General features: G+C 36.9%; 1 long non-coding RNA gene across 1 annotated transcript in view; it reads left to right on the top strand.

Annotated features, from left to right (window-relative positions):
• LOC124508722 (uncharacterized) overlaps nt 1-14,010 on the top strand; it is a 79,771-nt gene that overhangs the window by 6,540 nt on the left and 59,221 nt on the right. The gene's annotated exons all lie outside the window — the stretch shown is intronic.

Here is a 14,010-nt window from a genome sequence, read left to right on the forward strand (position 1 = left end):
GGCAAGTTCCCAAAGAGCCAGGCCACCATTTAGTCTCTGCCCAGCCCTTCAGTTTGGTGAAGAGATACTGGAATGATCTTTATCTGCTGAGTAGAGACCATGAGTCTCTAGGTAACTTTTTTAGTCATCACCTGGATTGACATTGACCTCCAATCTGAAATTGAGGTACTCATGTATAGCTGTGTTCTTTAATTGCCTTAGCATTGTGTTCACACAAGGACTCGCAGAGAATTGGAGAATTGGAGGTTAGGTCTCTAGGGTATCAATAGGGAGAATATATGATGGTTTGAATGATAGTTAGAATATTAGAGCATTGAAGGATAATCTTTTCTAACCTTACGTTTCTGGAATATGCCAACCTTTGAGTCATGATTTATCGCATTTCTTGACTCAGGGCTTGAACTCAGAATATAGGATGTTCTTGAACCTCACAGTTTACTTAAAGCATCATAGTGATATTAGAAAGGAAATAGTTCAACTACACAGAAGGTAGTTAACATTTATCAAATGTTGTGCTCTACGCTTTGTCCTGTGCTGGTAACTTTATATTATTTCTTTATTTAATAAAAAAATAATGTAGTGGCAATATTTAGCATGAAGATACACCTCCAGCATGGATTGAACCCTTGAAGGGAGCCATGTGAAATGTAAGATGCTTCATCTACTTACATTCTCATGTCTCTCCTTTCTCCTTTGTCTTCCAACTCAGTTCCCACAGGCATAGTGGCTGTACTTCAGTTATTCCTATTAAATGGTACTTTAGAACAGATGGCCTTTAGAAGACACTCTGAACTTGAACACCTCCAGTAAAAGACCTTCCTTGACTATAGGAATAGTATAACCACCTATGTAACTTAAAAAAAAAAATACCAGTAGCCGAGCCCTACCTCAGAATAGTTAAATCATAATCCCTTAGGATGGGGCCAGGTGATTCTACAGTGTTGCTGTAGAATCAGGCAACTACTTATATGAGTAGGATTGCCGTGTCTTAGGGCACAAGTTTGTTAAATTTTACTACATGAAGTCAAATTGCTTTTCCAAAATGGTTGCTTGAGTTATGCTCCTACCAGCTTTTTATGAGTGCTGCTTTTGCTCTGTGTCTTCACCAGAACTTGTATTATTTGACTTTTTAAAAGTTTATTTCTTTATTTTGGGAGAGACAGAGACAAGTGGGGGAGGGGCAGAGAGAGAAGGAGAGAGGGAATCCCTAGCAGGTCCCATGCTGCCAGCCCAAAGCCCAATGGGGGGCTCAAACCCACGAAACTGTAAGATCATGACTTGAGCTGAAACTAAGAGTCGGACACTTAACTGACTGAGCCACCCAGGTGCCCCTATTTGACTTTTCAATTGTTGCCATTTTTATAGGTACGAGGTAGGCATCTTGTTATAATTTTAATTTGTATTTATTTGGTTAATAGTGGAGCTAAATATTTCCTTATATGTTTAAAGGCCACTAATATTTTTAATTCTGTGAAAAATGCCTATTCGTGGGGCTATGGGTGGCTGATTGTTTAAGTGTCCAACTCTTGGTTTTGGCTCAAGTCATGATCTCACAGACCTGACACTGAGCCCTGTGTCAGGCTCCCTGTCACCCTCCCCTGCTCGTGTGCACGCATTCACTCACTCTCTTTCTCTCAAAATAAATAAACCTCAAAAAAAGTCCCTATTCATATCTTCTGCCATTTTTTTCCCTACTGGATTGTCTTTTTATTGATTTGTAGTCATTCTTTATGTATTCTGGATGCTAATTCTTTGTCAGTTATACATGGAGGAACTACCTTCCTTCTACTTTTTGTTTTGTCTTTTCATTTTCTTCAGGGAATATTTTGACTAACAGAATATTTTTAAATGTCATTGAATTTCCCTCTCTTTTCTGTTAGGGTTTGTGTTTTTTGTATCGTGGGTGAGAAATCTTTCTGTACCCGAAGGCTAAAAGATATTTTCCTGTACTTTCTTCTAAATGTTTTAAACCTTTGTCTTTCACATTTAAGTACTTAATCCATCTCAAATTTAAAAATTATTTATTTAGTTTGAGAGAGAGAGAGAGAGAGAGCAAGCACAAGCTGGGAAGTGGCAAAGAGAAGAAGAGACAGAATCCCAAGCAGGTTCTGCATCATCAGTGCAGTGGGACTTGAACTCACAAACTGTGAGATCATGACCTGAGCCGAGATCAAGAAAGAGTTGAACACTACCAACTGTGTCACCCAGGTGCCCCTCAAATATTAAAAATCAGTGGTCTAAAGTAAATATTTGTTTTCACTTATATTCCTTATGGATAAGCAATTGTCTAGTACCATTTACTATTTAACCCATCCTTTGTTTCCTAAACTGCCGTGCCAGTCTTGTTTATATATCTATGTTGGAAAAATACATGGGTCTGTTGCTGATTTACGTATTTTATCTATACATGAATTTTTAAAAAAAACAATGAGTCAATACTTCATTGTTTAATAATTACAGGTTACAATCAGTCACAATACATGACCAGGCAAGTCCCCTTGGTTTTTTTCCAAGAACATCTTGGCTATTCTTGGTGCTATGCTCTTCAGTGACTTAACAATTAGCTTATCAGCTATCACGAAAGGCTTGCTAGAATTTTAATTAGAAATGCATTGAAGGGGCACCTGGGTGGCTGAGTCGGTTGGGTGTCCAACTTCAGGTCAGGTCACGATCTCACAGCTCGTGAGTTCGAGCCCTGCATCGGGCTCTGTGCTGACAGCTCAGAGGCTGGAGCCTACTTCAGATTCTGTGTCTCCCTCTCTCTGTCTACCCTCCTCAGCTCATGCTCTCTCTCTGTCTCAAAAATAAATAAACATTAAAAAAATTAAAAAAAAAAGAAATGCATTGAATATTTACATCAACTTAAGGATCGATCTCGTGAAAAATGGGAATCTTTCATTTAATGAACATAGTATGTCTCTCTAGTTATTTAGGGTTTCTTTAATGTCTTTCAATAAAGTTTTATATTTTTCTTACAAAATTTTTATTGGATTTATTGTCTGGATCCCTTATATTTTATTGTTATTATAAATATTACTTATACTTTTGAGTGGCATTTTAGAAATGTTGGTATCTACGTATAGAAATAAAATTGATTTCTGGATGTTAGTCTTATGTCTGGCAACCTAAATTCTTTTATTAATTCTAACAATTTCATAGATTGTTTTGAATTTGCTATGTAAACTGCTATGTTAATGTATAAATGATTGGTTTTTTCTAACTGTTTAAAAAAAATTTTTAAGTTTATTTATTTTGAGAGAGAGAGAGAGAGAGAGAGAGCGCACAAGTGGAGGAGGGACAGAGAGAAAGGGAGAGAGAGAATCCCAAGAAGGCTCCGCACTGTCGGCACAGAGTCCAAAGTGGGGCTCGAGCCCACAAACTGTGAGATCATGACCTGAGCCCAAATCAAGAGTTAGTGGCTTAACCGAATGAGCCACCCAGGTGCCCCAGTTTTTTCTAATTCTTATACAATGTGTGTGTGCATGTGTGCGTGCGTGCGTGTGTGTGTGTAGGACTGTGTGTATTTGCCTTATTACTTATGAGAACACCAAATTGTATGGAATTGGTGGAAGTGGATCCTTGCCTCATTCCTGATTTTAAAGGTACTAATGCTTTGAACATTTCATCATTGAGTAATCTATTTGTGGTAGGAGTTTTGTCCTATTTTGTTTACTTTCTTATGGTGCTACTTTTGAGTGGGCTCAAAAAGTTATCCTTCTTTTGGTCTTTAGCTAAGAAATTTGGCTTCAGCCGTTGCTGAATTTTATCACTTGTTATTTCTGTCTGTATAAAAATAATTATTTAGTTCTTTTCCTCTGTAGTCCATGAATATGGTGAATTATATTAATAGATCTTCTCATGTTGATTCAACTTTGCACCCCCCTGGTCATGATTCATTTTTCTCTTTTTTACAATGAGCATTTGGTTTTCTAATGTTTTAGTTCAGGATATATTTACATTTATTTTAGTGAGTAATACCAGCATGTAATTTTTCTTCCTTGTACTGTCCTGTCTGGCATTGGGATCAAGGTTTTACTCACCTCACAAAATATGTTTGGAGACTAGCCCTTCTTTTCCTACTCTATAGTTTGTATAGATAAGAATTACATATTCTTTTCTTTGTGTAAGGATTTTGTTTTTCCACCTTTTACTAAAGTGTAACATACATGCAGGGAAGCACAGAGCAGTTGAATGATCACAAACTGAACACACCCTTTAACCAGCACCCAGACCAAGAGACAAAATACTGCCGGCACCACCGAAGCCTCTGCCATGCCCGTTCCCACCATTCCTCCCACAGCAAGATTTCAAAGGTCACAAGTGCTTGGATTTCTAGCAGCATGTATTATTAGTTTTGCCTGTTTTTTGAATTTTATATAATGAAATTCTATAGTATGTATAAGTCAAGATATTTTGAGAACTCACACATTTCCATAATGATTATGGAGTTAATATATTTCTTGTCTATTTTCTTTTTATAATGTATATTCTAAAAATGCATTTTTGTTCACCTCAGTTTTCAAATACATGGGTGTACACTTATTCAAAGTATTTTTTTATATTTAATCAATGCAGTATCGGTAGTTAGGTTTCCATTTTACTTTATTTCTGTGATATATTTTACTAGAGCAGTTTTGTTGAACATTTGTCAATCTTACACTTTTTGAAAAGTAGCTTTTGGCTCTGTTTCCTCTGTTTCATTTCCATTATGTTACTTTCTGTTTTATCATATTTTTCTTTCTGCTTTCTTCAGGTTTATTGTACTGTAGTTTTTATAACTTAAGTTTTATTCTTAGCTCATTAATCTGTAACCTGTCCCCATGTTTATATTTTTTAGAGATTATTTTATTTTATTTTTTTCCTTAAATTTTATTTTTTATTTTTTTTCCAATATATGAAGTTTATTGTCAAATTGGTTTCCATACAACACCCAGTGCTCATCCCAAAAGGTGCCCTCCTCAATACCCATCACCCACCCTCCGCTCCCTCCCACCCCCATCAACGCTCAGTTTGTTCTCAGTTTTTAAGAGTTAGAGATTATTTTAAAACAATGAAGCCCTGTGGGTATCATTTTGGTTGTATCCAGTTTGTTTCATTAAGCAGCATTTTATTATAATTTAGTTCTATGCTTCCCCCTACATTTCATTACATGTTCTTTAATGTATGAATTACTTAAACTTTTTTTTTTCAAAATAGAGTTATCATTCTGGTTTTGATTTTTAAATTTATTTTTGGTGTTTATTTATTTTTGAAAGAGAGAGACAGCATGAGAAGGGAAGGGACAGAGAGAGAGGTAGACAGACGATCTGAAGTGGGCACTGCAGTGACAGCAGAGAGCTCGATGCAGGGCGTGAACTCAGGAACTGTGAGCTGAAGTTGGATGCTTTGGCTTTGATTTTTACTTTATTGCCTTGCAGTAAGACTATGTAGTCCGTGCAACACTGACTTTTAGAATTTTTTGAGACTTGCTTTGTGATCTAGAATATATTTGATCTTTATAAATGTTTCATGTCTCCTTGAAAAGCATATCTATTTTCCAGTTGTTGGGTGCCATGTTCTAAATATATACACTAGATTTATCTTTTTAATTATGTTGTTTAATTCCTTTCTATCCTTACTGTAACAGTCGGGATGGGTTAGGTTGTAACAAAGCTTCTCACAATTAAAGTTTACTTCTGGTTCATGCTCACTTCTCATCTTTTCTGAGGAATCAGGCTAGCAGAGTATCCAACTCTGTGCTTTCAAAATTGCCACAGCAGGAAAAAGAATTTGTATGGTGTCTCACACTGATCCGGAAGCCAGCTTCTGCTGACATTAACTTCTCACATTTCATTGGCCAAAGCAAGTCACATGCCCCCAAAAAGCCTCACCTAATTTCAAGGAGTCAGGAAAATGTATTCCTACAATGTGTCATGAAGGAGGAGAACCAGAATTTTGGTGAACAGCACTAAGGACTACCATACTTTAGATTTATTTTGTCTGCTTTATTGATTACTGGGAAAAAACAGGGGGGGGTTAAATCTCCTATTATAATGATGGACTCATCAATATATCCCTATGTATTGTGACAATTTTTTCTTTATACAGTATAAATATATAAATATGTATATATAAATATATATTATATATAAATATAATTAAATATATTCTGAGGTGGCTACATTAGAATTCTAATGCTCTCAAGGGAATTATGTAGGGGTCGTCTTTGCCTTTCAAAATGTTCTTGCTTTAAATCCCATTTTGTGTGTTATTAATATTCACTCTTTGGAGAGCTTAGTAGTTGCCTTGTATAGAGCTTCCCTATTTTAATTTTTTTTTAATTTTAACATGACTATTTGTTAACAGACATGAATGTAATCAATCTCTGCCCTACTCTTGAATAAGGATCTCAAAACCTTGCTAATCAAAGTTTGATTCATCAACTAGCAAAATAGACACATCTGGGAACTTGTTAGAAATGGAAAATATCTGCCCCAACCCACTGATTTAATACCTGGATTTTGCAAAGATCCCCCAGTGACTGGGTGCATATTAAAGATTGAGAAGCTCTGCCCTAGAACATATTAAATCCAGTTACAGCCTTTCTAATTTATATGCTTTTGGTGCTTTCTAATTTCTAATATGCTTTCTAATTTATATTGCTTTTGGTCTGGTTTGTTTTTAACTCTACAAATTAGCCTTCATTGTAGCTATTTTATACAGTTAATGCTTGTTTTAGTGTTACCCACAAATCTACCATTTCTTTGCTTAGCCATTCCTTCTTGTACATCAAACCTTTCTTGGATCTGTTCCTTCTTTCTTAGATATGACTTTCAGAAGTTCCTTTTGTAAGGTGCTATTGGTAGTGAACTCAGCTTTAGTTCATTGGAAAATATATTTATTTTGCTTGCATTAAAAAAAATTTTTTTTAACGTTTATTCATTTTTGAGAGACAGAGCATGAGTGGGGAAGGGTCAGAGAAGGAGATACAGAATCCGAAGCAGGCTCCAGTCTCCGAGCTGTCAGCACAGAGCCCCACGCGGGGCTTGAACTCACAAACCACGAGATCATGACCTGAGCCGAAGGCAGACGCTCAACCGACTGCGCCACCCAGGCGCCCCTATTTTGCTTGCATTTTAAAAATATCCTCACTAGATGGGGCGCCTGGGTGGCGCAGTCGGTTGAGCATCCGACTTCAGCCAGGTCACGATCTCGTGGTCCGTGAGTTCGAGCCCCGCATCGGGCTCTGGGCTGATGGCTCGGAGCCTGGAGCCTGTTTCCGTTTCTGTGTCTCCCTCTCTCTCTGCCCCTCCCTCGTTCATGCTCTGTCTCTCTCTGTCCCAAAAATAAATAAAAAACGTTGAAAAAAAAATTTAAAAAATATCCTCACTAGATGACATTTCAAGGTCACTTGTTGTTTTTCTCAGTATTTTTAATATATTTCCATTGTCATTTAATGTCCTTTATTGTTGTTGAGAAGTCAGCTAGAAGGTAATTGCCTCCCTTTGGTAGTAGTCTGTCCATCACTGTGTCCCTCTATTCTCTCTCTTTTCTCTGTTTTCTTTTAAAACCTTGTAATGTTATGTATCTATATTGATGGAAGACCTGAATCCTAAAGTTCAAGTAACCTAATGGATTGTGTGTTCAGCGTAGGACTAAATTATAATAAAAATACTGCTTAATAAAACATATTGGATGCAACTAAAATACCTACAGGCCTTAATTATTTTTAAAATAATCTTTAAAAACATATATAAGAAAATAAGACAGGCTAAAGATTAATGAGACAGGAATAAAACTTAAATTATAAGATATAAAAATAACATTAAATAAAGTCATTAGTCATTATATCTTTGAACATGGTCTTTCTTCCATTTTCTTTTCTCTTTCTGCAACTCTCATTTTGTGTATGTTGACTCTCCTAATCACTATATCTCTTAAACTTTCATATTTTCCATCTTTTTGTTTATGTGTATTTGCCTTCTAGGTTATTTCTCATATCTATCTTCTATTTCATTAATTCTCTCGTCACCTGTTTCTCTTGAACAGAATCTGTGGAGCCCTTAAATTTGCAAATGCCCTTAGAGAAAATATTAGCTGCAGCACTGGCTTTTTCTTCTTGTTCTCCACACTTCCATGTCATTTTTGGGCTATATCTTTGCTTTATTTATGTCCCAATTAGCCATGATTTTGAGAAATATTTATATTTTATTCAGATTTTTCTATTTTTATCCTGGGATAGATTTTTCTATGAAACTATTTCACCGTATTTCCAGAAATGGAAATCTGAATTTCTTTTATATTTTGTCTAGTATTTTGGGTATTTTTGTACTTACTATCATCTATTGTTGTTAGGTTTCATCTCTTTGTGGGCAAAATTTTTATCTGATCTATTCTGAAATTTCCAAATTAACTAGTGTCCTTAAACAATTGTTGTTAAATAAATGATTCCAGTAGTTAGGGGAGCCTTCTCACAGTAACAAGACCTGCTTTTGGGGAAGTACCAGATGAGGCAATCACATGCATTTAACCATTAAGAAATCAAGCACACAGCCAGTTCAACAGGAGGAAATTCCTGTTCAAGTCCCAGATTTTCTTTCCTCTCCTCCTGGACAACTTCATGGGTTGAAGAAAGTTAGGGAAACAAAATATTTTCTCTAGATGCTGACAGGATTGTACAAAAATTTGTTTTCCATGAATTGTTTCACATTTTAAATTATTTTTAAAGGACTCTAAATTTTTTTTCAAGTTCCAGACCACAAAAATTAAAATGCAAATAAATAATACAATTAAGGAAGACACTGAAAGATAGATGACAAACAGTCTTAGAAAAGTATCCTCCCTCTGCTGTTCTGCCTCATCTCATCACATAGCAGCTGTAGGTCATATAAATTCCAGTTGAATATGGGCTTTCCAATTTTTCCATATTTAATCAATTAAAATAGTGAAATCCTAACATCTACATAATATTCCAAATATGAAAATTTATTACAGTCAAGAAAGGACAAGATATTAGCAGCATTATCTAAAGATGACCAAGCCACTCAGATCAGATGTACCACTCTGCTCATCTTATGACTTAACAATTTAGGGTAAATCTTACCCCAAGATGAGTGTCTACTCTTAATCTCCACAGACTGCCACACTTGGAGTTCATTTCTATTTATGGCAGAGCAATAAAATGTTCAAGCCTACAGTTATACAAAAAAAAAATCCTAATATTGGGAAGGATTTTCACCCAATTTATAGACACTTGACTTCTGACCTAACTGAAGCACAGTGTGAGATATTCATAAGGACTGGAAAGGCATCAAAATAATATTGGTAAATCAAATGGTAATACTGATGTTTACACTTATTTCTTTCTGGCTACTTAGAACAACAAGAAACCCTTCAGTATACTATATGGGACCACTTAGAAAGTTTAGTTCAGTACTGCGTTAATAACATTGAATCAACTGTATCTCTCTCTATTCAATTTCTGCCACCTTTGATAATAGTGGCCAAGACCAGCTCATGGAAGATACTCACGCCTCTCTTGGTTTCTGTGATAGTAAACTCCCCTGGCTCTCCTCTTATCCTTCAGTCTGCCTCTTTTCCTTCACCTCTCCCCTCACACCCTACCCTCAGCCATTAAATGTTAGCATAATTTGAGATTTTATAGTTTGCCATGAATCATCTCATTGGATCTCACACTTAAACTAATTCCAAGTCTTTACCTCTATATATTTCTTTCATTTCTTTAGGTCTATGTTTTTAATTGCCTATTTAATGCTTCAAGCAGGACACCCCACAGATAACTTCAATTCACTGTGTAAAAAACAAATCATAATTACTCAATTTCACACCTGTGTAGCCAAACTAGAAATCTTAGCTTTCTTAATGTTTCACTTTCCTTCACCACTCATGTATAATCACCAACAAAATCCAAATAAATATACAAGCAGGTGTATTCCTCTGCTTTTGCACATGGTGCTTGAAATCCTCTTGAAATTCCAGTAAAAATTCAAGTCATTTTTCAAGAACTAATTCTAAAAGTGACACTTCTGTAAGTCTCTCTCAATATCCCTCAGTGGAATGAACCATTTCTTATTTTGAATTTTCCCAGTTTTCTTTTAAATATCCCTCTTAAGAGGTAAAATATGATTGCCACGCTCTAGGCATGTGTGTGCATGTCAATCACTTCCTGCAAATTGTACAGTTTAGGATACGACCTGTATCTTGTTTGTGTATCCCCCACGAAACTTAATATAGTGCCATGAAGTGTTAGATTTTCAATAAGTATTTCCTAGAAGAAAAAGACGTGTGCATGGCTATTATACCTATTCCAAACCCAACTAGCAAAACCTACCTCTACTGAAAAAACAGAAGACACCATCCCCAAAAGAGCTTTCATGTTTATTTGTACTAAAGTTATTAAAATGAGAGTTGCTTTAAAAAATCCTTTTATTTACTGTAGGCTCTAAAGTCAATAGAAGAGGCAACTTTCATATGTATCAACTCTTAAATGGCGATAAGCAAAGCAGGCAGACACTAAACCAAGCACATTCTCTCTCTTCTCTCTCCCTCTCTCTCTCTCTCTGTCTCTCTGTCTCTCTCTCTCTCTCTCTGGCCAGTGCAAGAAAGACCCAATATCAATTTAAGTTCGGTGTAACATATGTTTAGCATTTACTATACATAAGGCTTTAAGGCAAAAAAGATAAATGAGACCTTTGTCAAGGAGTTTTTCTTCTTTTGCTTTACCAAAACATTTTCTCTTAAGCTCAGAATGACTCCACCCACGTGATGCTATTGGCTGCTTGCAAAATAATTCTGTTTTCATTGGTGATGTTATTGGCTACTTGCAATATAGTTGCAGTTTCACAGGTTTGAAAATGGTAGCAGAATGGACAAGAATAGAAATCACGTGGGTAATCCTGAGACCCTTAGGAATGTTTCAAGATAACAAAGAGTGATATTCACTTACTTCTCTAAAATTGTCCCACCTATCAAATTTGACTTGAGCCTTCCTTAAACAACTTGTCCAAAAGAGGTAATTTACAAGCTTTCCTCAATAATTCCTGAAGTATGAGCACAATAATTACGCATACAATTCTAAATTTCATGCAAAATCAGAAATAAAAATAATCCTCTTGAGTGGACTGTTTTTGGACTTGCTCTCCACTTTTAGGATCTAATAACATAGTACACTTCCATGGCCTCTGCGAACCACAATGTACATGCTGTACTGTTTACCTCCAACAGGAAAAAAAAAAAAAAACTACTTCTTAATACATGCTATTTAACAATAATTGCTGGGGCTATTCATGTCTAGTCCTAGAACTGGAATTTCCTGCATTATGGATATTTCATGTTGGAAATATTGCTGGTTTGGCAGAATGAAAAATAGATGGCTTTGGCTCTGTGGGAAATAACACTCTCAATGGGTTCACTGTGGCATCCTGGAGGCTTAACTTCTGAGTTTGGTGAGTTGGACTGGATTCTGGAAGATGAGCATGTTTGGTAGGTGCACTAGAAGAGGAGGTTATAAATTGGCTGTACGTTACTTGAATTTTTTGGGGGGGGGGAAGAAATGGGGAAGAACAAAGGATAGCATCTAAGCCATAAATTTATATAATAATTTATGCTACAAAGTGGTTGTATCAGTCGGATACACACTATGTTATCCACAAAGGGAGAGTTATGTCACGTGTCATGTCTATCGATAAGCAACTAATTCTTTCAGTAAATGCTTCTGATGTGATTGGGTTATGCTAGGGGGTGAGGGCACAGTCTAAGAAGTCATAGCACTGTGCTCACAGACATGATACTCTAATGATTTTAGTCTCACCAAATCCTTTAATAGCCATCCAATTAGATGTTGCTTGTGAAGGTGGGTTGCATTCCAAGTTAGAAGATAATTTAGCATCTGAACTTGCATAGTTATGTGGCAACCTACTATCTCTTCATCAGATATTTAAAACTAGGGTTGACCATATAATTTATCACCTAACCTGGGGTAGTTTTGAGAGTGAAAGGAAGAGCTGCTTATAATTGTGTAGTGTGTATAAACCTGGAGAGAAACTAGTTTATATAGGGTCACCCTATCTGAAACCACAGGTGTTCCCTTAATCAGTAATGTATGCTGCCCAATCTGGAGCCTTCACCAGGAAGAGAAACTCCAGTTTGTCTGTTTTTCTTAATGAATGGCTAGCAGAAGTGATATTCAATGGGAAGAGTCTGAAAGACACATTATTCATTCCTTCTTCCAGGTATTTAGTTTCATCATTCCCTGATGATCAGGAAAGGTCAGAAATCACATATATGAGTCATATTAGCTGAGTCCCCAACATAGCTATCTTCTTTAAATTATGCTTTTCTGTGGGGCGCCTGGGTGGCGCAGTCGGTTAAGCGTCCGACTTCAGCCAGGTCACGATCTCGCGGTCCGTGAGTTTGAGCCCCGCGTCGGGCTCTGGGCTGATGGCTCAGAGCCTGGAGCCTGTTTCCGATTCTGTGTCTCCCTCTCTCTCTGCCCCTCCCCCGTTCATGCTCTGTCTCTCTCTGTCCCAAAAATAAATAAACGTTGAAAAAAAATTAAAAAAAAATAAATTATGCTTTTCTGTTCTGAGTGTGTGCTAAATGTGTGTACAAGACAGAACAGTGCAGTCATGTGACCTTGCTTCTGTGTGATTAAAAATGGTGGAGATTTTCCCCACTGTGTTATTGAATGGCATGTAAGAGTTCACAGGATTTTGCCTGAATGTTTGCTCTCCTTTCAAGAACTCATGAGTGTCTTCCTATCAGATAAAGATTCATACAGGCTTCTGACTTACCCTTTTATGCCTGGCTCCCAATGTTTGGTTACAGGAATCCCTCCCTGAGGTGAAGCATTCGTATTCTACTAATTCTCATGTTTGACTTTCTCTCTCTTTTGATGTGGCGCTGTCTTCTGAACTGGCTAATTTTCCTCAGTTTTATCTTTTTGTATTCAGTATTTCCTAATGACCAAATAAAGTTGAAACTTTTTGGCCTGATGGTCACGGCCTCCATATTTAACCCTAAACTCCTGGCCATTCTCACTTGCTAATCTTATCCCTCGTGTATTATTTCTCCATTTGAACTACTTGCTCTTCCCAGCACCTGCCCTATATTTTTTGCCTTTGTGCCTATGTTCATGCTATTCTTACCCTTTCGGGATTTGAAGAAAGTTCATTGATATCTGCTGTGAGGAGTAGAGAGTTAATAGGGAGAAGATAAAAAGAGTGTCCACTGGAACATTTGGAACCTGTTGAAAGAGAAAATGTGCAACAGCCTGAACCCTTCTTCATTGTGTATGCTCTGGCCTGGTACCATTTTCCTTTCCATATGGAAGACTTGTCCTGGAAAATTCACCTCTTGAAGGAGCAGAGGCTCATTTTTAATTCTTTTTTCTGAAGTGTGGGAGAAAGTGCGTGGCTTGGAGGTAAACAAATTATGTGTTGGCACAGGCCTGCTGACACCATCTGTTTCTCTTTGGGTAGTCATTCAAACCTCTTAGGCATTTGCCCCCCAAACCCCAACCCCAAGGTCAAAACCCAGGGCATATCTTAGGAATAGGATCATAGGGATTTACCTCATGTTTATAATCGTATAATCTTCTTGGGTGGGGAGGAAAGAATGGAAACCCTTGGAGTTATTCTTGTATATGACTATGCATTCAGAATCTAGATGTTTTTGTGCAGTCGTCAGAGAAAAATGTAAAATGAAAATGTGATGTATGGGGTAATAGTCACAAACCCTAATTTTTTCCATGGCCCCTTCTTTATTTATTTCCTCCTTTTTTTTCCTCTTGTTCATTTTGTAGGAGGGGCTCTTGGCTCTTGTTCAAGCACATTTTTGAAGAATGGAGGAAAGGGATTGTGGTTAGTTAGGTTATACGGAAAGACAACAAAGAAATCGAATACCCACCTTGGCAGTGGCCCAGATGCCTTCCAGTGGATACTGGTTTACTGTAAGCACAAAAGACCCATGCAAAAAGGCTTGAAAATGTGGTTAGAAACCTATTTACTTTTC

This window comes from Lynx rufus, unplaced genomic scaffold (genome assembly GCF_022079265.1).
Source record: "Lynx rufus isolate CCGP_SWC_20201006 ecotype Redwood Valley unplaced genomic scaffold, mLynRuf1.p SCAF_13, whole genome shotgun sequence".
Lineage (NCBI taxonomy): Eukaryota > Metazoa > Chordata > Mammalia > Carnivora > Felidae > Lynx > Lynx rufus.